The following is a 21,299-nucleotide window of genomic DNA, read 5'->3' as shown; positions in this document are numbered from 1 at the left end:
TTTGTTTTTTTTTAGATATCTATTTTTCTTTTACTCGATATATTATGTTCTTGTACTCAGTGATGTTGCATTTCCTGTAGCTCTGGAAGGTACTATGGAGATACAATTTATTCATAACAACAGCTTTCCTGCTGAGGGACCTCTGAGCACTTCAGAAAACCACTCTTTTGAAAAGTAAACAGCAGTCACTGAGCAGCACTGGGGAAGCTGTTGCACATCTGCTGATGTGTGACCTCAGTACCTTCCATGGATCATACATGTAGCCCGGCCGGCTGCTATATGCAGGGGATCCTGCAGGTGGCGACAAAGCCTCTTCACCGGGCCGGCTGTCAGCAGCATGCACTGTACTGTGGGGCAGCAGGGCTTTATTTTGCTTCCCAGACTGGAAATCACTGTAGTGCAGTTGGACTTGACGTCTAGCAACACAACACCATAGACTTTAAACAAGCAGACACGGCGGCTTAGCACGTTAGCGACTGCATTTACAGGTAGGAAGCCTGCGACATTTTCTTAGTTTTTTTTTTTTTCTTCTGTACACTGGTGTATTTTTTTAATGCATAATGCTGTAGTCGTAGGCGGCTGGAGGAATGTTGTGGTGATGCTAGTTGGTGCGGCTAAACGCTAGTCGGGCTGTCCGGTGTGGGTTCTGACTTTGGGCCAGAGGGTGGAAGTTGCTGTTTGGAGTTGGAGCTGCTTTCCAAGCTGCGCAAGACAGCTGAGCTAAGCTAACAAGGCTAAGTTAGCAGCAAGCGGGCTAGCCCTGGCTCCCATTCATCCGCCGGGGCCACAGCAGCAGTCCGCTCCGTCTGTCTCCCTGCGGGGCAGCGCTGTCTCTTCCACTGACCGTGACCTCCGTGGTAACTTATGTATTGCCCTCAGTAGACACGGACGCAAGAATTCCCCCTCCTCTGTCTGGTGTGTCGTTAGCTGTCTTATCCTGTGTGATATGAATGATGAACAAGCTAGCTGGGGAGCTAGATGAGAAAGGTAACACTCAGCCGTCAGTCATGTTTTCAGCCAAGGGCTACCAACTTTTATTTATGACAGCGAGCAACGCGGTGAGTAATAATGATGTGTCAGCAGGTAGACTCATCAGAGACGAGTTGGTACACAGCTGAGTGCTTTCTAACACTGCAGGGTGGCTGAGCACCTGTGCAGCACTGACACATTTGTCCACATACATCCTCTCGACGCGCACAATTTAAAAGTGATACTTATTTTGGGATGCTGTAAACCTCCACATCTTCCACACCACACACGGCTCTCCTCTCCATCATCCTCTCAAAGGCTGAGAAGATGATGAGGGTCAGATCAACTGGAAACTGATTCACAGTCACATCAGTGTTATCAGTGTTATGTTCATCTTATCATCTGTGTCATTTTAAATCATACAACAAACTTATAAACAGACTATTTGTACTTAATTATTTCACTGTAGAGCCCCGCTAATCCAAGCACATGAAGTTAAATTTAATTCAGCATCCAAAACAAGTTATTGATGCCAATTTGCAGACCCTTGACCCTCACTTGAAAACTGTCTCATAAAGCGTGGATCGATATGTGACAGTGCAGAGCTCTGGTCTGTCTGACTCCAGCCCTCTGATCAGGTTTAAATGAATGCGATTATGGCGCTTTGTTCTCTGCTACTCAGTGAGCTACAGAAAGAGCCAGAGTTTGTTTGTGAGTGCATCCGATTTAGTCAAGTGTTTGCTGAGGGTCAGTTTTGTTCCTGTCTGACCGGTTGGCTATACATCAGCCCGCTCCCCGTTTCTGCTCGCTCTGCAGGTTTCAGTGGACCTACAGATGAAGAGGAGTTATCCAAGCTTTAAATCAGTGTTATTTGATGTTGTTTATCTTTAACTGTTTTTTTCAGTTCTGTCTGCTCTGCCTTCACTTTGTTTCAGTCCTCCCTTTTTGCCTGCCTGTGACCCCACGGACACACTCTCTCTCTCTTTGATGCTTTTTGCATCTTTCCTCCGTTTTTGTCTCATTTACATGCTTTACACGGTTCTGACACAAACTCCATTTGGTGCTTTGTGGAGTTCAGATGATTGAGGCAGTAGAGTTGTGCAGTTCACTGCTGTCGCATCTGTTTCCTTTTACCTGTTTCCTGTGACGGGCTGCTGCAGGTGAGGCTGGTTAAGTTGGGTTCAGTGAGAGGACACCTGTGGATAATGATGATGTGTGTGCATATAAAAGTATAGAGACAGGTAAATACTGCCAGCATTCCAGGGTGGCATACTGTTTCAGGCTTAAAGTGAGCTCCATTAGTCTCCCTTAATACTTTAATTCTTCTAAGTGCCAATCATGTATATATTGGCCTTTTCTGTACATTTTTTATGACATTTATTTTTGGTCAGCATGATAAATGAGACCTTGAAAGACCTACTGGAGAGCAATTATTGGGGTGCCTGACTATTTATACTGTTTTTCCCATATTTCCCCTATTGTAGTAACATTCACAGTCAGTATCATTTCATTTAGGATTTCAGTTTGTTATTTAAAGTCCAAATTTCAGATCTGCTCTGTCTGAGAATGGATGCATATGCCAGAATTCAGACAGAACGTCAGAAAGATTTATTGATTTATTTTATTAAAATGATGTACTTGGATGTTTTATATTTTGATGTTATCTGGTTTGATTTTCCACATGATATTTTTGTCTACATCCAAACTTTCCTAAGCAAGTTATATTCATTTATGATAATAGTGTTCTATGTTTTTTTTTCAGAGAACAACAGGTGTGATCCTGTATATCATTTACTGACAGATAGACTCATCCAGTAAATTTCAAAGAGTAAACAGAGAGGTAATTGAATTGTAGCAGAAAACATAAATATATTATCCATACAACACCAAAAGTAGTACTTTGGCCATAACCATTGTCCATTAGCCTACAGGAAGAAACCACATGGGTTTCCCTGATGAATAAATGCTGCAGAACAGGGTGGTGTCATCGTGTTCAGCATGGAGCCTCTGAAAAGCTGATAAACTCTACTTTACAGGAGCTTTTAAAGCATATGGATAATCGTTTAGCGGTTATTAAAGATGTTTGAACTTTAACAATTTTAGGTCCCTGATGGCTGTCTTTGAGGTCAAAGATCCCTCAGCTTGTTAAGTCATTACAGATAAAATGTTATTTTCATTCATTAGAATGGAACACAAACTGTTTTTACATTATTTCATTATACTAAGGTCAAGGACACCATATACAATACTGCATGTCAGAATGAGATAATTCTCACATATTCATATTTTTTGTTGCATTGAATGAATCGGTTGGTGTGACACATGACCTCTGTCTGATGACCACCTCCTTCCAGTACAGTGAAGGTTTGTACAGACAGTAGCACAGCTGGGCCATGGGCTCACTGGTGTCTGCCAATAGTGGCCAACCTCTACCTGGAAGAACTTGAGAGCAGAGCCTTGATCACCTTCACAGAAAGATCTTCTTGCCACTGGTTCAGGTATGTGAACGACACCTGGGTCACAATCAGAACCAGGGAAGTGGAAGCCTTCACAGAACAGCTGTGGACAAATAACATCAAGTTAACGGGGGGAGATGTTAGAGGAGACAGTCTGCCCCTCTTGGACTGTGCAGTACACACTGAAGAAGACAGAAGCTTCAACATTGAGGTGTACAGAAAACCTTAACACAGATCAACACTTACTGTTCGACTCTCATCACCCAGTGGAGCTCAAGCTGAGGTCATCAGAACCCTAAACCTTTAGGCTGAGACCATGCCCACAAAGACAGAGGGGGAGGAGAAGGAACAGAAGCACATCAGGGGAGCACTTAAAACCTGTGGCCACCCAAACTGGACCTGTCAAAACCTCTAAAAGATCCAGAGCAGACAGAGAGGAGGAGACGGAGAGACGTAACAACATCATCATTCCTTATGTCGCAGGAACATCCAAGAAGTTATATCATCATCATTATTATGTGATAATATCCTGGTTCACTTCAAACGTACCAACATGCTGAGGCAGATACTTGTCCACTCTAATGATGTAACACACAGGCACAAGCAGAGTAATGTAACGTTCAGTTGACAAGTCCGGCACATCCCATGTTTGTATTATCATGTTGTGATTTTAAAGAAAGCCTATTAAAAATCGTCCAAACAGTCTGTATATATGAATACATGTGTAGTCCTTAGGTGTAGATATTTCAGACTGTCTTTGGTCAGGGTTTACTGACTTACTTCATCAGCAGTTCAAACTCTCCAATATTGTTTATAGCCTTATCTTTATATGAATTGGCCACTTACAGATATATCAACTGTTTGAGCGCACTGATGTCAGATGATGGTAGAAAAGAAAGTGTTTGATGGCCACATTTGAGGAATCATTGCAAAGACAGTAGAATATCAGCCATTAAAATGCTACAGTAATTTATAACTCCCTAATGTTATGGCCAAAGAAATCCAATGATCAGGTACTGTCAGCACCTTGGAGACTTCCATAACATCCATAACAACATGGACATGAAATCACAGAAAACAAAAACAAAAAAAAAATCCAAGTCTGTATGTTCCAAATAACAAGAAACAATCAGAGTATTAACACAAGATGCAAAGTAGATATAGTGACTGGTGATTAGAAGGTACAGTCTGCTCCAGTGCTGTGCATGTGTACAGACTGGAATCACAGAGCAGAGTGTCCCGCTTAATTTAGCCTTCATGCAAACCGAACAGACAGCGGGCGAGCGTCCTCTGTCTGTGCACAAGCTTAATTGCAAAGGTAGAATACATTAATATATAACTGAAGAGAAAGCTTCAAATCATAAAATAATAAGTCCGTGAGAAAGTGGAGAAAGTCAGCGGGCAGACTGTGTGTATTATTAGCTACAGTAATGTGCTCTCGTCTACCAGGTCGCTGTGTGTGTGTGTGTGTGTGTGTGTGTGTGTGTGTGTGTGTGTGTGTCTGCTCCTCACAGCTCACTGTACAACTGCTGCTCAGAGCCAGACGTCTGCGTCCATCTGTCTGCTTCTGTTTCTGTATGTCCCTTGTTCTGCTCTGTGTGTGTGTGTGTGTGTGTGTGTGAGACAGTAACTGACCGTCAGTGCAAGTGTGTACCGTCAGTGCACATTCGCGTGTGTGTGTGTGTGTTTCACCCTTTGCCAATTAGCGGCTTCTCACCTCCCGAAGCGAGAGGCTGAGTGTGTTAGACAGAGGAGGAGCACTTGACGGGGCTTGTCTGCCGCTGACGGCTCAGCCTCAACCTGAACTCTCACACAACTTCTCTCTCTCTCTCTCTCTCTCTCTCTCTCTCTCTCTCTCTCTCTCTCTCTCACACACACACACACACCATCATACACACATTTTAGTCTGACCACTGAATACCAGCCCACGCACGCACACTCACACACACACACACACACACGACCTGAGCTCCAGCCAGTTGTTGATAATACGGCCTTGTCTGTCTCCGAGCCCATGTGACACGCCAGAATGTGACAGTATTGTGTTGGTGGGGAGAAGGCGCGAGACGGGCAAAGACGAGTGCCAGCCTGCACCAGAAGTGTGTGCATCTTTGTCTGGGTTTGCGCTCATGGGAGTGTGAGCCTTTGTATGAACTGTCTGTTATTGTGTTGCTGCAGTAAGTGGGTTGCGTGTGACTTAACAGAGTGAAAATGATGCTAAAAAGTGTGATGTGTGAAGGCAAACCAGACTGAGGAGCTGGAAGACGATACTTCTCATTCAGAGTTCGTTCACCTTATCCTCCGCGGGACTGTTTTCTTTACGTAATCATCCAAAATGGATTATTCATGCTGCTGTATAATTAATCGAGAAAAGATCATTATATTAAGCTACAGCTCAGTTTTCAGAGTCTAATCTTCTCTACAACTATGTGAGAACAGTTTGGAAAAACAGCTTGATACAACAATTTCTTTGAAGTTATTTGGCAACACATGAGAAAAAAGAGAAAAAAAAAATCGACGTTTGAGATGCAGCACATCCTTTGAAACGCACTACAAGCAAGATTTTCACATCCTGGCCAGAGAAAGGAAAACATTTTTAACATATCTATTCCGATTTTAGTGTTTTTCAAACATCTCTCCTTTGCCAGAACCAATCATCTGGCCGAGTTTCTGACTGAATAAATCCTAAAATGTTTGTGCTAGTCAATTGGAAGATCAAAGTGCCGCATGGAAACCTCTGAGACAAGCCGTGGTTTTTATTTTTAACCCCAGCTGGCACGCCATGTTAAGTTGATCAAAGAACTTATTTGCCAAAGCATGGTATATTCTTCCATGCTCCCCTGCAGGAATTCCAGCTCCGAGGTGTGTATCCTATGTGAAAGTTAATCTCACTCATTCAACTGAACACACAACAGCTTTTCAGAGATATTTCTGTACAGCGACTGCAGCCTGTTTGGTGCAGCAATCCTGTTTATCTCCATTGGAAATGTCACGGGTTGGTTAAATTGTTCATTAGATTTCAGCGTATATAGATGATTTTTTTTTTTTATTTTCGTGTCTTTATACAAACATTTTGCAGGGTGACTCAGTCCTCAGTCATAGCGCTTACATTTCCAGCCCCTCTACGCAGTAGATAAAGCAGGCTCACAGAAACACCAGGATTAATGCTGGATACTGAGATATGATACTGTGTTCTCTTTTGATGCCTTACTTTCAGACATGTCATTTGTTAAATTCAGCAAATAAACTTTAAGTTGAAATGTTCCAAACTCAAACAGCCTAATGAAAATTTGATTTAAAGTTATAATATGTAACATTTCTGCATTAAAATGTCTTTGAACAACTTATTTATTTTGTTGAGCTGTGTGCTAAGATTTCCCCAAATGTTTTCAACAATGTTCGAACCCAGTGATCCCAAATTTTAATCGTGTTAATGCTGTTTTTTTTTTTTTTTTTTTTTTTTTGCATTACATACTGGCCTGTCTCCACGCGATGTGACTCGTAGCCTCGGGCGGCCAGGGTTTTGTTTTTCCATCACAACTGGTCTACCTGCTTGAAGGTGCGTCTTAAAGCGGTGGTGTGCATGTCCCAGTCTGTGCAGTACTAACGAAGAATCACCACTGACAAAGTGGCTCTGCTAACTCACTTACTCACGTTTAATTTACTAGAACTTCTTCACAATAAAAGCTCGGAGTTATTTAGTCATTCAGAAGTGTTTATTATGAAGCAGCATTAAAGGAAACAGCAGCAGCTGAACATGACTCCTGAAACAGCTGAAAGTGAACCTGACGAAACAGTAAAACACAGCAGATGTTTGAAAGTATGAACAGGTCGAGAGAAATTCAGTTGGAAGATTAAAAGTACTGAGAGCTGAACACAGCTGGATATCTGTTTGGCTGGTTTCCAGTGAGATGAGTACCGATTTTCGGGGGGAGACGGTGCTTGTTGTGGGTTGGCTGCAGGCGCCAGACGTCAGCGCGGCCCTGTTTGGAGGCGGGGCAGGCGCAGCTCAACGAGACGCGGTAAAACTGGTAATGGAAATGCAAATCAGTGCAGCACGGCTGGACTTGTCACGGACAAAATTGCTAACAGAACAACGGCATAACGGTGTGTTGAATTCCGTCTCCTGGGCCCACGTACTTCTACAACTGGCCCACCCCTAAATGACAATTGTACTGTACCTGAATACATACATACATATATGCAAACACTCAAAATTGCTCCTGATTGACAGTTTCCACCACTAATCTCCAGATTTCACAGTAACACCAAACCAGTATGGATTTACAGACACACTTAAAGAAAGAACATGTTATCCTATCTCATGTCAGCAATCCCTCTCCGGTTTGAAAAGAGCTTTTTTAAATATATCAATGACAGTTTTAGGACGTTTATTGAAACGATAAAAAATCTAGGGTTAATTGTATAAAGATGTCTATAATGTAACAGAGGGAACAGGGAGTGAGGCCTCTCTGATCTTTGGACACATTATATAGCTTTCAATAGTAGCGATCCTTCAAAGTGGGGCTATGGCTCAAAACCCAGGGAGACTGCTTGGGAAGACATGAAGGAGGACATTTTGGATAACATGGAAGACAAAATGTCCCTCTTTTAATTCATCCATTAAAAAGTAAACAATAGATAATCTCTTGAAGAACTCACCAGATATCCCCCTGTTGGATAAACTCAAGGTTTCACACAGGGTGGGAGGCCTTTGGGAAATGAGATTTGGAAATCTAAGGGAACTGAAAGACTTGTGGACTTGATGGCACCCTGTGAAAAACTACTAACATTTGGTCAAGCCAAAGACAAATATAGTTTACAGGATAAAGATGTCTTAGTTTATATGCAGATAATGGCACAGCTTTCTGGCTATTGTGGGCAGACAGCGATTATACCCAAACCAGATCAAAATTAGAAGGACACTTACAAAATATAATAAGGAATAAAAGGAAGATTGTGTCCAAGGTTTATAAAATCGTTAATGGCTTCCATGTTGATAAGTGGAATGGCCTTCAAATGACTTGGGGAGATTTGGGGTTTATCATGAATAGAGATGTTTGAAGCACAGTTTGGAAAATATACACAAAATCTGCAAATCTGTGAAAAATAAACATATATACTATAACACATTTACATGGGATATATTCCCATGTTAGATTCTGACATGTCTTGGCATTGTCGACATGACAAGACAGGGGGACTTTTCATCACGTGATCCGTTCATGTCCAGTAATTAAGACACTGTTGGATAAAGTGACCTTTGTTTCTTGGGGTTTTCCTGAGTCAAACCTTCACCAGGGACCCTCTACTACGCCTGTTGGACTATACACCCCAAGGCTCTTGGACTAAACACTAACATTTGTTGACCATTGGCTATATGACAGCCATGAGACTTATTGCACAGAACTGGAAAAGTACACATTCAGTGGACGGTGATCAGCAGCTGAGATCTTTTCTGGTTAGTCATGGAGAAGCTGTATAACGAAGAGTGTTTAGAGTGGATCAAGGTTGTTGAACTGATCAAGAACTTCCTCCAAGATTTTGCTACCAACCGAACCCATCCTGGCTTGTTTTTCACTTGTGACTTCATAGTCCTGTAGCTCACCTCTGTAACATCTCTGCTGTGATTGCAATTATCTCATTTTATTTCCTCTCCGTTATTCATTCATTCATTCATTCATTTTTCCTTTCGACTGTTCTTTTATTCACGTTATTTTCAGCTTTTGTTTGTGCAAGGTGTACTTTCTGAAAAATCCAAATAACTTACAAGTCAAATAGAAGAAAGGATTAATAAAAGTAGAGCTGCCAGTAGGTCTGGACATCAGCGGCCTCATAGCTGGCTTCGGCCGTGATTGTCATGGAAACAGTTGAAGCTCAGAAGCATTCAGGTCAAGTCCTGTCTGAACGCTCACTGCCAAATTCTGGTAATTTTCTGATACTTGGTGCTGCGGCCGCATTTTAGTGAGGTCGTGGATTGTTCCTCCCAAACAGGTGCAGCAGAGCGTCAATAAAACAGTCTGTACACACTCACAGCAGAAGTCTGATCAGGCGCCATGAGTGTGATCACTTCTGTGTGTCTGCTACAGTGACCGTCTCTCACATGTTAGCGCTGTTATTATAGGTTCTATCCTGATTATATCTAGGGGGGCTCACACATCTCACCTGTAGTGTTTGCTTTTCAGCAATACACTGTCTGGCCCATGGAGGGAGCTACATTGTTTATCATGATATGCATCATGTGAAGTATGTCAGATGCCAATGCCTGGGTTTCAGAGACAGTCATTTAAATGACACATTTCATCTCGTATTGTTTTTTTCCAAAACATGCTGACTTAGGACAATGCTACAGTTACAGGTTCAAAGGAGGTTACACAGTGCACACTGGTGATATGTGGTCGTGATGGGGGACTATGTCATTCATGGAGGAAGACATGTTTGCTGTTGCTTTGCTGTATTAACGACGGTTATTGTGAATAAACAGTTAGTTCTCCAGCAGGAGCTGTTCCCCCCCCTTCTCATTTATCTTGCCTTTTGCTTCTTTGGGAACCCACTTGACAGATCTCACAGCGATCACGCTTTAGAGAAGAGAAACTCCTCAGCATTTGGCTAATGGCTCCACAGTTCCCACACTGATTAGGAGCAGTGTGCAAACTGCAGTATTAAGTCGTTGATGAAGTAGTTAGGAAGCCCTAGAAACGACCAAAAAGTGCTTGAGAAAGCAATTTGATATTGTTTTACTCTTGAGGCGGTTTCCACAGAGGCCATTGAAACAATTTTTGTCAAACAGTCCATTCACTTACCTCAAGTCACTTACTTTAATTCAGCTCGTCCTTGTTTGTGTTGTTTCGTCTAACCACAAATCCTAAGTAGTGATTTAATAATTCAGAAAAGTCCCTGTACCGGAGAAAAGATTGGAGAGAGAGAGATAAACACACATTTCCCAGTGGCGATTTACCCCAGAAACCTCAACTTCTTACGTGTGTCCATTTCACTCACATGAAAGATTACATGCCCTTTAATGCGTAGCACTGCAGACTGAGAATCTCAATGAAAACTGCACAAGTATAGTTTAAACAATTATATAACGAGCCAGTGCCGTCGTCAGCGCATTAATAATTAGAGATGTTTTTCTGTAACAATAGACATGCTTCCCTGTAGGCTGATGAGAGCAAGGCTGTGTGTTTGCTGTGAGGATGTTCACATTTTGCTTGGCGTCCTTCCTGAGTGATCGGATCATGAGTGTGTAGCTTAACGTTCTCAAGGTCACACCTGGACGACGTGCGTCTGGAGTGACCACTTGTGATCGGACCTCACCTACCCACTCTCTGTGAAATATACGCCTCTATCACCGGAACAAATGGATAAGACGTATTTTACGCAAAGAAAAGAAACATCTTCATCCTCTGTACAGTGATTGGCAATTTTTCAAGGAGGCCCACATAGTTGCGAGTTCGTTGTAGACAGCGTTTCTGTCAAGTTTGTAACGTGTCTCTGAACTCTGCTACTCACAAAATCGAGACATCTTTTTTTAACTTTGTCCACGGCCGTCAAAGAAGCAGCCAGTATAATGGTTTACTACCAGTAAAAATGTGTTTTCTTTCACAAATTTCATCTAAAGGACTGAATCAGTTGAGACACTGTGTTCAAAAAGCTGTGAAATGTTGTGAGGTAACATGCACAGAAGCGGACAGGAGGGTACAGTGGTGCTGCGACACGCTGACTCGTCTCACGAGAAAAGAAACAATGCCAAATTTAAATTTAAGGCATGAATAATTTGGAATTAGTTGTAACAATGTTGCGCAAAGTTTAAGTTTGTTCTCATCGGATTGTTCTTAAAATCACACAATTTTGCGAGGGGATCTGTCCACTGTCCATCTTATGTCACATTAACATTTTACCATGTTATTATGTTAAAGGATTTTATGTAGACATCATTTTTTAATCTACAGCACATGAAAAATGTGTAGAATAAAATTTTCCTTAAAAACATCATTACCATTGTGAATTAATAATTTTAACAATGTTTTTCAGATCCACAATGATTGTGTTGTTTGAGCGCAGTGGTAGGGGGAGATGCAGTTCCACAGTTAGTGGCTGATATCGATAACACATGAAACACTCACTGCATGTGATTAATTTGTCACAAATCATAAAGTGGCTTTGAGCTGCTTATCAAGCTATTTTCGAGCTATTTGAAGCATTACCATCTCTGGCTCTGTCCTTCTTCATACAGACCTTGCACGCAGCCTCGTCCAGATTTGCTGGCTCTCCCTTGTCATTCGGTCACGACCCAGACTGCTGCCAAACTGCAGCAGTTGCATTTTTAGGCAGGATGGTTCAGCTTGCTTGCATCTGGCATATGCAAGCAGCCTTTACTATGATGAGTACTTATATGTGTGCAGATATGTCTGTGTTGTTGGCAGCCACCGGGCTGCTCACCTATAGTTTGCGCCACTCCAGAGGACAAGCCAGAGAAATTCCCCCCTCAGGGGAGAGTCTGTCTCGCATGAGTATGAACGGTTCTAAACTGTCTATTTTTGACATTTTTTTATTTGACAAATGACAAAACAGATATTTCTGACTGTGTAGCTGCTGGACAAACAGTGTTATGGCATTTATTATAAGCAGTACATGCACACAGCAGAATTTTTACATTACGGTAGTATTGTATGGACTAAGGACTACATTGCCATTTGTAAATACCCTGGAATACTGTATTAGCATATTACCACCCAACCCAAGTCTGTGTGTGTGTGTGTGTGTGTGTGTGTGTGTGTGTGTGTGTGTGTGTGTGTGTGGTAGGATAACTGCAGCATGTCTGAGGTATGCTGTACTGACTGCTCCTCTGCTCCTGTATGGAAGTTCACCAGGCTTGCTACAGATGCTGTTAACATGAGCCACAAAGATTTAACACGCACTACACACACACACTTCTGATTGTGCCTGAGCCTGTGTGTGTGAGCGTCTACACACTGCACACTTACCCATTCATCTGCGTGCGCTTATCTGAGAGTGTGTACAACTGGGCGTTACACAGCTGCAGCATGTTCATGACTTCATCCGTACTTCCGTCTGTGTGTCTGCGTCAGTGGTGTGTGTGTGTGTGTGCACCTAAAATAGCCCGGGTGTTAGCACTCTTGTTCTCATGGTGCTAGTCTGAGACGTCCTCAGCCTGCCTTTGTTTAAGCAGCGTGTTGTGGAGCAGACCTCTCGCTCAGGGCAGAGATGTGAGCAGGCTGTGGTCTCTGCATTATTGATGCAGACTGTGACTGGGCTCTGCAGGCCATAGGCTGCTACTTTAAAATTTTTTTTTTTAAAAAAATCAGAAGGTGGAGTGAACTGGGGTTGAACTTGCAGGGAATTTAGCAGGAAATGGTGGTCTTGAGCGCAGGTTGCTCAGATCAGGAGCTGAGGGATGACCTGATTCTGGTGACATGACAAGTTTACCAGTGCATTTTTAAAGTTCCGGAGACGAGAGGCGAGACTGGGATGATTAAATTTGGCTCAAGGGCCGGAAAAGTTGAAGGATGAAGTCTAGCTGTACAGTGGATACAAGTGCAAGATACAAGATTTGTCATTACTGAATGATCGTGAGAGCGTGAGATAATAAATAGGTTAACTTCGGTCATCAGGCGGACATGCAGGAACATTTTAATCATCGGTACAGCTGGGTAATGTGTAAGGTAAGTGCCTCTGAAGTACAGTGATACTCCAGAACCAATATAAAAAGCAATGATGTTGTCTGTTTATGACAAAATAACATACAGGTCAACATAACAATTCCTCAGACAGTCTTTGTTTCCCATGCAAAGAAAAAGCTTTGAAAAGACTTGTGGATTTTGTCAGGTTTACAAAAAACTAGGGAAAATACACAGGAATGCAGGAGACCCAGGATGAGGACAAGATGACAACAGGAGTGATGTGAGGACTAAAACAGAACAGACCAACCAGCAGAAAGAAGGGAGAGAAACATGGGGTTTGACTAGACGGGGACTAATTAACAAACTAGAAAACCGCGAGCGGTTATGCGGGCCCTTGCTCCCCCGCGCCACCGTGGGGGGGCTAGGAGGCAGTGGTGCGAGCAGGGGGCAGTAACGGATGTTTTAGAAGTGGAATGAAGTTGATGGAGTCAAATATGTTTTCACTGGTAAGATATAAGAGTGACTGTGGGCCAGTGAAATAAATCATTTCAACTAAACCTATTTTGGATGTGTTCTATGGATGTCAGAGTCTGGTGTGCATGTACATTGAGAAATGAGTGTGTGTGTGTGTGTGAGAGAGTGTGTAAGCGTAGCCAAAACACACACTGAAATCTGTGTAGAAATAACTATTCTATCTCATAGCCATGGTATATAAAAAAACAAAACATAAATGTGATTATGTTGGGAATGCATTCTGGATTTAGGCCTTCAAATTTGTAGTTTTTAGTGTTTTTCATCTAATTCACTCATTGCTTATATTTTTGGTCTGCAGAGACATTTCATGGTATTTCCAGGCCATTGAAGCAAGTTTATTCATTTGAAAAAAATGTCTTTGTGTTCCTATGCATGTGTAAGGATTGTGTGTGTGTGTGTGTGTGTGTGTGTGTGTGTGTGTGTGTGTGTGTCTGCATGCTTGGTGCAAGAGAGATGTGTTTGAATTGGAAGAATTGAAAAAATAAAACAGTGAGTAAAAATCTGACTTCCTGTTCGGAGTAGACCGTTGGTGCCAGAGACTTTTTTGGGCGTCTGGTCGACGTACACATGTGTACCAGCTTTCATCTTCTAACTCCATAAAAACCCCTATGGGGAAGCATTTTTGAAGTTTTCAAGGGGGCGCCATGGAGGCATTTAGCCCCGCCCATGGGCGTGGCCCCATCCGGTGTTAGAGGTCGGCACCCTTGAACTGTGTATCAATTTTCACGATGATACGAGTTTATTAAAGCCGTCAAAAAGCCAAACGTATTTTCTTGGCGAATGATGGACAGACGTGGCGCTGCCACACGGACGCCGTTACTTGTAGCCTCATGGCGTTCGTAATGTGGCTTCACCAACTTGTTCAGGATGTTTTAGAAGCGGAATGTAGTTGATGGAGTCAACTATGTGGTATCAGTACATGTAAACGTAAGGGGATGCGCTACAGAGGCATTTGACCCCGCCCATGGGCGTCGCCCGCATCAGATTTTAGAGGTCGCCAGCCTTGACCTGTGTATCAAGTTTTATGATGATACGAGTTTATTAAAGCTGTCAAAAAGTCAAACGTATTTTCTTGGCGAATGATCAAAAAATGCCGCGCCGCCACGCAAACACCATTACTCATAGCCTCACAGCGTTCATAATGTAGCTTCACCAACTTGTTCTTTATGTTTTAGAAGTGGAATGAAGTTGATGGAGTGAACTATGCGGCATCAGTAAATTTAAGAGTAAGAACTGGTCACTTCCTGTTACCACTGGGGGGCGCCATGAGTAAGGTGGGACGTTAATACATCGGAACGTTCATGGCTGAGCTCCCGTCATGCTTAGCAAATTTGAAGCTTCTAGGTTCGAGTATGTGGGCGTGAGAGCCGTTAGAATTTACATGGCAAGCGCCGAAACATTCGCCAAAATTTATCGACCCCTAACAGCTACGCCCTTTGATCTACAGACGTGCAGAGCACAACTTTAGATCAGCTAAGTCTGGAGATGATCTGTACCAGATTTGAAGTTTGTTTTGAGTAAAAAAAATAAAATTCAAAATGGCCGACTTCCTGTTGGAATTTCAGCTTCCTGGCAAGAGCAATTTTTGTGCGTCTGGGTATGCTTAACATCTTTACCAATTTTTGTTCAGGTACGACAATGTCATCGACATTCCCTATGGGAATTTTTCAACTTTGTAGGGGGCGCTATTTAGCCATTTCGCGTGGACCGTGTGCGACAACCCAAAAATATCGAATTTTGGGAGTGGCCGGTCGTCCCTGCAAAGTTACACAACTTTTCCAGTTTGGGAAAGGGGCGAAATTGGGCAAAACAGTCGGTCAAGAATAATAAATAATAATAGACAATACAATTTCAATAGGGCCTTCGCTGACTGCTTGCAGTCGCTGCTCGGGCCCTAATGAAACATGGGTGGACAGAAAACAACATGGTAGAAGGACAAGGTGGTGGAGGTGGTGGTGGGGAGACATGACACTTGAGGCCAGCAGATTCTCAACAAAGCGTGAGCTTTAATGAAAGCTAAAACCAGCCTGTTCATGTGCATATGTGTGTGTCTGGTATACTGAACACTTGCTGTGAGCTGGACTGTGGCAGCGTGTGGGGGAGAGGCACAGTGAGGGAAGTTTCTGATGTAAGGGGAAGTCGGTGTCAAGGACTTTCTGCTTGTGTTCGCAACTTTCAAGATGTATGGTATTGTCGTCTTGCTAGTTTTCTCACTGATTTGTGGTTTTGATTGAAAAATGTTGGACATCAGGTTGACACAACTTTCCACTGTTGATGTGACTTGAGGTGGCTGCGTCCCCTCCAGCTGCTCCTGTCCCTGTATGCACCATCACCTTTGTCTTTATCTGATGTCACTGGTCTCTTTACAACATAATCCTAAAGTTTTCTTATCTTAGAATGGTCTGCATCTGTGACTTTTTCTGGTGCAGTATGTTTCTGCTTAGAAACAGCTGTGAAAGATGTCACTGGGTTGCTCATGAGTGATTGCTATCCATTACCATACCTATTATAATGAATTCCCTTCAATCCAGCCCCATTTGTAACTGTGCTGCAGGTTCACCTCATAATTCCAAAATACCCCCCAAATCATTTGGCATGCCGTTTGTATTCACTCTGTGCCTCTGACAATGCTTTATACAACACCTCTGGATCGTTTATGCATTCAGCCATTAATGATTTATTTATGCACCTGCTTGGAAAGTGTTAATATGTCTCAGAGTCCTCGAATGTACATCAGTCTCAGAAATGTTTGACTCAGACACTATTCAGATCTAAACTTTGATAAGGCGTGTGCTGTGCTGTGTTTATTTCAATCCAGCTGACATTAAGAAGTTCTTTGACTGAAGGAACTTGCAGACACGCTGAAATCGGTACTGCTGATGCCACATAAATGCAGATCAGCAGACGACGTCACCCTGCCCCTCAGGACAGGAGCATCATTTTTGAATCAGGAAGAATTCTGCTCGCTGGCAGTCGCTAATGAATCCCACACCCCTGTTTTGATAAGGGATGCAACAATGGATAAATGTCCTTTATTCATATGGTGGACACTGAACTTGGAGTGTTGTTCTGAGGAAGATAGAAAAACTGTCTGGGAAGAACAGAGATGTTTTCCCAGAAATTCTTCAGTACAAAATGGATTTTTGTATATATTTTTGCATCTACATCTATCGCTTAGCAATTGTTAAATTACAGCGGTTGCTATAGTTACTGTCACTGGCTGTCTACTCAGCACGAGACCTACTAAAAATATATTTGAATCTGACAGGATGCAGTAATCTCACTCACCTTGTCTTTTCACTGATAATGCCACATTGAAACAACAAATCTGTGTTGACATTGGCAGGAGGAGAGCTATACATATAGCTGTATATATATATATATACCTGAGAAGGAAACTTGAAAATCAAACTATGTTTCTTCATATTGGCTTCAAGAGGTTGCCTACATTAGGCCTACATACGTGTTGCTTTAATTGTCCAATGTAAATGAGTGTAATGTCTGCTCACTAGCTTGCCTCACCTTTCTGTTTCTCTCTCCTCTCTTATTCCTCTGTACCAGTAACGTTATCCGTTTTCTCTGCCAGCATACGTTTTTTTCAACCAAAAAACACACCTCCTGTTTAAATGTTTTGGATGTTTTGGATGTTTCAGATGAGGAAAGGTCGCATCACAATCAGTGTGTATACAGAAGGGCTGTTTTATCACCAATCATGTCCTTCTCTCTGCAGAGTGTGTGTGATCACACAATAGACAGTAGGGAAAGAGCGAAGGCATGTTGTCCACTAGTCAATAAATTGGGGGTGGCATTATTTTCTTTTTCGGAATGGTTGTGAAATAAGTGAATCTGGAGCCCAGGAAGGTAGGTTGTGATTGTGAACAGAGGTTGGTGCAATGCTTGGATAATATGGAAGGTCAAAGTTAGTCTGATGAACACACATTAATGACAGATAGCATATCAGATGCACATTTTAATATAAGCATTAAACCTTTTGTTCAAAATAAAGATGGGACTGCTTGAAACCTGTCTAGTTGTCCGTGTGTATGTTGGACTGATGGTGTATTGGTGTTGCCGTGTCTTTATCATCGAGACAGAGTTAATAAATGAATTGCTATAACAACAAACAGGAATTATGGCGAAAACTATTAAAAGATAAATGCTACAGATGAACTCAGACCTAATCAGTGCAGTCACATAACACTTACTGTCACGAAAATACGGCCATTTCAAATAAACATACACCTAAAAATGACAAATTCATACAATTGTAATCTAGATTGGGTTGAGACATTTTTTTTTTAATACGTTGAACTAATATCTTTGACGAAAATGACTAAATTGAAAGTTTTCTGCCTTTTTTTTTTTTTTCCCTTTCAAAGGACCTGACTGTGAAATCCGATTAGGGCCGAAAAATGGCAGGAAAATTGGCACCACTGGCTGTTGATTCTGTTTCTCACAGACATCAGCATGCTCTGGAGGCAAAAATATCCAACCCGTTACTAGGCAGCTGTACCAAATGAGGTGCGTGTTTCTGTCTGTTAATGTGTACTGAGTCAGTCGGTGTGGGTTAGTGTAGGCTGATGAAGGCCCTGGTAGGACTGCACGTGTGTTAATGTGAGATAGCATGGCCTGCTGCGGGCCGGCGGACGCCTGCTGGAGGTAAGCTGGGGTCATGTGTTGGTGTGGAGGACGGATAGCCTCAGAGTCACTGCCAAGACCTTCAAGGAAGTTTCCCTGGCTCTGAATCCACAGCTTTAATTGCCACGAGTCTTTGTGAATACCAAGGGACAGCACTAACTCGCTCCCTTTCTTCAAGTCTCCCAGCCTGTCTCCCTCTTTCCCCTTCGTTTCATGTCCCCCCTTTTTTTCCCCCCATTCTTGCCCTATCAAGGAGTCCGGGTGTGTTTACATCCCTAACAAGGTGGTGGCAGGTGGGTGGTGCCGTGAGGAGCACCCTGAAGTGGAAGTGGAGGAGATTTCCAGGCAGTCTGTTGTGTAGACGACTGAATTGTTCTTTTGCCTCATCAGCCATCAATCCACTCATTAAAGTCTTTAAAGCGGTGGACTTTGGGGCGCCGCTTAGCTCTGTTGGTACAGCAGGCATCCCACGTACAGAGGCTCTGTCCTCACTGCAGTGGCCCCGGGTTGGAGTCCCGGCCTGGGGCCCTTTACTGCGTGTCACCCCCCCCCTCTCTTGTCCTGTTTCCTGTCACGTCTCTTCAGCTGTTCTGTCAATAAAGCCATATAAAGGCCAAAGAGACGAGGTTATCTGATTCAGTGCACTGAACTTTGCGCTTACGCATTTTGTGCGCACTCACGAGTTGATTCGTCACTACTCCATAGTATGGACACACTTTTAACTGAAGTTGTTTAAACACAAACAAAATGGTCAAAGCTCAGAATAGAACTAAAAATAGAATAAATATTGGACTTACATTTGCCGGGTGTCCCGTGTGACTCCAAATAAAAACCACAGCATTGGTGCTCCATGTCTGCTCAACTGTAAAAAACTGTTTGTGTCATCTTTATAAGGTATGCACCGCAAATGAGGGAAGAGAAAAATATCTAAATAAATAACTTTTATTAGTGTGTACTAATAAAAGCACCATCAATGCACTGGAGTTACCTGTGATTGAAAGGTGACATGAACAACAGCTGATCAGCGTTCCATGTCAAAGGGACCAGAAAGTAGTTACTGCTGGGGCAGAGTGTTACTAGCTTACTTTGGGAGATTATAACATTCACTAATTTGATAAACAGCTAACGTCAATATCAGTGGATCCCAGGGCGTGTTGGAGAGGCTGTTTAGGTGTTTTGGCAATAACCTGCAAAATCATTTAGAGAAACACACTTTTTTATCTTAAGCGTGATACACAAAGCATCCACTGCCTGCCTCCAGAGACCAGGCAGGTATGTTTTGTCAGTTAATGTGAGTACCCTGTTATCAAATGTGGAGCCTCCTCATACATTTATTTATGTCCAAAATACTCTGTTTGCTTTATTCATTATCAGATTCTATGTCATCCTCTAGCCGTGTGTGTGTGTGTGTGTGTGTGTGTGTGTGTGTGACTGTCAGTGCAAAAAGGGAAAGTCGAGGATGGAAAGAAACAACAGAGGGAGGAGAAGTATGAACAGTCACTATTGATAGAATTTTAAATATGTGGGAGCCAAGCACCCCTAAAGGTATAATCCTGGAATCACCTCTGTTCAGTCAGAGGGGCCAAATATGTACTTAAAAACTACATTTTGCTATTGATACTTGGGTACTTTTACTTTAAGCATCTGAATACTTCTCCCAACACTGGATATAATGTAGCTTAGGTGCTATTATTGACTGGATTTCACCATCAGCAGCTTATTGACTAATAAAACACAGACTGAAATACTTGTTTCCCTCACCTGCAAATCCTCAGCCAGCTGCAGACGCCTTCACCTCTGCACCATTACAATGGCGATTATCTAAGATGCAAGGGGCACCGGCTAAAATGTTGCTCCCAGGCGCCGAATGTATATATGCACATTGTCATATTTTGGAAAGTAAGTTGATCCTCAGTGTAGCAGTTCCTCAGAGGTCACCACTGTCACAAGGTCGGCTGTTGTCCATTGCATAAATCTCCAATCCACTGATTGTGTTGAGTTTAACTTCTTTCGTCTTCAAACTGGTATCCATTGGTCTTGGAGGCTGTGTTCAGGCCAGGTTCAGTGCTCTGCCATGTTCACTGGGAGTCTAGCTACAGTACAGCTAGCAAAGAGCATCAGTTGTTGTTTACTTCAGTGATATGCTGCCCCCTGTGTTTTTAGAGCTACCTTTAAATTCTGGCCATATTCTACAAATGTAACCTTTAATTAATAAGATCTAAAGTTGTTGGTAGGTGTACATGGCTAATCATGTCCTGACTGCACCTCAGTATGTAATGCATAAACATACACTTAACATCAGTCTTTTTTTTTATTTCGCTCTTCAATAAACTATTCTTTTGATTAACTATGCATATAGTAACAAATATATGCATGACTACACTATGTTTATATTTAATGCATTCAGGTTTGAATGGATGCTCTCACTATAGCCAGCAGTGACTCACTGTGTTACAGCTTACTTACTAAAGTACTGGGAAACATCCATGCTTTAGCAAGAATCTTATCACCTCTGCATTGTGTGTGTGTGTGTGTGTGTGTCAGTGTGTCAGTGTGTGTGCAATACTACTGGTTTGTGCAGAGCACTGCAGTATTGTCTTGCCAACTGTTCTGAAGTTGGCACCTGGCCAACTGTGACAATACTTTGTGTTGAACACCACACACACACACACACACACACACGCCCACACACACACACACACACACACACACACACACACACACACACACACACACACGAGGTAGTGGAAATGCCTTAAATCTGTCAGTGAGGCTGAAATGAGCTTAGTGCCATTGGGAGAGGGGTGCAGGGTGGGTGCTCCTCAGCGACGTGCGCACTATCAAAACCTGTGGACTATAAAAGCCTCTCTGTCACGTGGAGCAGTGTGTGCACGTCTCTGTCTGCACAGACACTCAAGTTCAGAAACAAATATCCCTCTCTTTCTCTTACACAGACACACAGACACACACACACACCCTCTGACTTTCTCTCTGTCTTTGTTTTGCTGCTTCTTTTTCCCATCATTTTTCAGCTCTCAGTCTGTGTCTTTCTGTCTGT

At 42.6% G+C, this 21,299-nt stretch overlaps 1 protein-coding gene across 2 annotated transcripts in view; it reads left to right on the top strand.

Moving 5' to 3' along the window:
* The first annotated feature begins 56 nt into the window (after window positions 1-56).
* The window catches only part of LOC119006125 (low-density lipoprotein receptor class A domain-containing protein 4-like), a 227,078-nt gene continuing 205,835 nt past the window's right edge, over window positions 57-21,299 (top strand). For both annotated transcript variants that reach the window (XM_037074511.1, XM_037074513.1), the window contains exon 1: window positions 57-488. The gene's annotated coding sequence lies outside the window, so the exon portion shown is untranslated. The remainder of the gene's footprint in view (window positions 489-21,299) is intronic.

The sequence above is a fragment of the Acanthopagrus latus genome, chromosome 17 (assembly GCF_904848185.1).
Source record: "Acanthopagrus latus isolate v.2019 chromosome 17, fAcaLat1.1, whole genome shotgun sequence".
NCBI lineage: Eukaryota > Metazoa > Chordata > Actinopteri > Spariformes > Sparidae > Acanthopagrus > Acanthopagrus latus.
This window is presented reverse-complemented; position numbering and strand designations above follow the sequence as displayed.